Below are 2,612 nucleotides of genomic sequence, written 5' to 3' on the forward strand. Positions count from 1 at the left end.
AAAAAAAAAAAAACTCAGTGGATTGATTAAATGGCAGATTTGACACGGCTGAGGAAAGAATTAGTAACATGGAAATTAGGACTGAAAAATTACCTAGAACGTAGCCCAGTAAGATGAAGACATGGACAATAATTAAGAAGCTAAAATAATTCTAAATGTATATGCATTAATAACGTAGCCTCAAAAACATGGAACAAACTAACAGGATGATAATTAAATAATAAATCCACTACCATAACGGGAGATTTTAACATATCATTCAGAAGTGATAGACTAAGGACATAAAAAATCAGTGAGGATAAAGAAGACAGTTAACAAGCTTGATCTAATGTTCACTAAAGGAACATAGCACACAACAATTAGAGAATAAATACTCTTTTCAAGCTCTACATGAAATGTTTATGGAAATCTGCCATGTTAGGCCATAAAGCTAGTCTCAACAATTTTAAGCGTTTGCTTTCAGACAGATCGTATTCTTTGACCATAATTCAATTAAAATAGAAATAATATCAGGTAGAATGGTATAGATCATGCTGTAGTAACAACATCAAAACTTGAGGAGCTTGACACAATAACATTGACTTTTTGCTCAAGGTGCAGACAGCCCTCCAGGGCAGCTGCCCACGTGTGAGGCTCAGTGTTCCAGACTACTCTTATCTGATGACATCTGCATCTCAATATGTGTTTCTCCAATCCCTGGGGAACTGAGCATGGAGAAAGGGAGAGAGCATGGAAAATTGCAGGCTGCTTTCCTAAATGCTTCTACTCACATTTCATTGACCAGCGTAAGTCTCTTGGCTGTGCCTAATGTCAGGGGTCAGCGAAGTGTAATCCTCCCAAAGGTCCAGGAAGAGGGAAGCACTGGAAATATAGATGAACACAGTGGTTAATAACAAAAAGTTCAGGAAAAAAATTTTTATAACTGGAAATTTTAAAGCATACTTCTTAAGAATAGATAATAATATAAAAGAGAAAATATGTAGAACTTAATAATTATTAACAGTGTTATGTATCCAAACTTACAGAAGTGGGTAAAATAGTACTTAGAGGTCATCTACAATACTAACCTTTACTTAGCACTTACTATGACAGGCATTGTTTTATATGTTCTACATATATTACTCATTTAATTCTCATAACAACACTTGAGGCAGGTGTCAACGAGCAAACCGAGCAACAGAGAAGCAACCTGAAGCCCCAGAGCAGGTGAGCAGCAGAGCCAGGAATCGGACTCAGCCAGTCTGGCTGCAGAGTCCATGTGTTATCATTGCAAATGCTTACGTTAGAAAAAAATGTAAAGCCCAGAATTAACGTATTAAGGATCTTATTTAAGAACTTGGGAGGGTGGGGAAGCAAAATGACTCAAAAAGCAGTATAAGAAAAGAAAAAAAAAAGTAAAAATTAAGTTGAAAAAGATATAAAAGAAAGATCAATAAAATCAAAAGCTGGGTCTTTAAAGCCACTACTAATATAGACAAATCTATGGCAAGGTGAATCAAGACAAAATAAAGATGATGCAAAGGAACAATAGGAGGGATTAAAGGGGTCTCTTTATGCCAATACATTTGAAGTTGTGGAAGTGGATAAATGCCTAGAAAAATACAATTTGCTAAAACTAACTAAAGAAGAAATAGAAACACGGATAGTTCTATAAGCGTAGGGGAAAAAGAATTGAATTGGCAGTTTAATATGTTCCCACCAAGAAAACACCAGACAAAACAGCCTAATCAATGTTTTGTCTGGTGTTTTGGTGACAAAACACTTGCTAGTCCGGGTTCCCCCAGAAAGTAGAGCCCAAGTCAGGGGCTTGAATGTAGCTGGTTATTTTGGAAAGTGAAGCGTTTTATTTTGGGAGTGGGGAGCCAGGAAAGTGAAACACGGAAGGAGAAACAACCAACATGATGGTGTCACCACTATGGACAAGTAAAGCTCAACACTGCTAGGTGGAATGTATCTTAGCATTGTTTGCCCAAGGGATGGAAGAGGAAAGCATTCATCCCCCAGTTTCCATCCTCTGTTTGTCAAGGTTGGCCCTGTGGGTGCTAACTCTCTTGAACTTCCAGGTTTGCAAACCCTCAAGTGCTAGGCTCCAAGCTCCCCTCACAGCGGTGGTGGAAAAGCTTTAGGACAGAAAGCGACAGATAGGTGGGGCAGTTGAGGCCAGATGCCATCAGGTTGTACCTGTATGAAGCCAGTTGTCACTGCAACCGCTGGAATAAAAGGAGAGTCAAAAGCATGTGAGGTGGGGCACCAGAGTGATGCACAAAGTAAGTTCTAGCAAGCACTCACGGACCCCTTCATTTCAATCTTATACAAACACTTAGAGACAATAGATGGAGAAAGGTTATCTCTCAACTCATTTTATTAGACTGGCATAACATTGATACTAAAACCAGAGAGAAACAGTATAAAAAAGGAAAATTACAAGCTAATCTCATTCATTAATATAAACAGAAAAGTCTCAGACAAAATATTAGCAAACCAAATCCAGCAATGTGTGAAAGGCAAAGGAAGATGACTAGACCAAGAAATCAGAACTGTAACACAAACACACATATGTATGAGACTTAGTTGTGACAGAGTGGGTCTTGCATATTAGTGGGGGAAGGATG

This window comes from Leptonychotes weddellii, chromosome 5 (genome assembly GCF_054177405.1).
Source record: "Leptonychotes weddellii isolate Sample4059 chromosome 5, ASM5417740v2, whole genome shotgun sequence".
In the NCBI taxonomy this organism is placed as follows: Eukaryota; Metazoa; Chordata; class Mammalia; order Carnivora; family Phocidae; genus Leptonychotes; species Leptonychotes weddellii.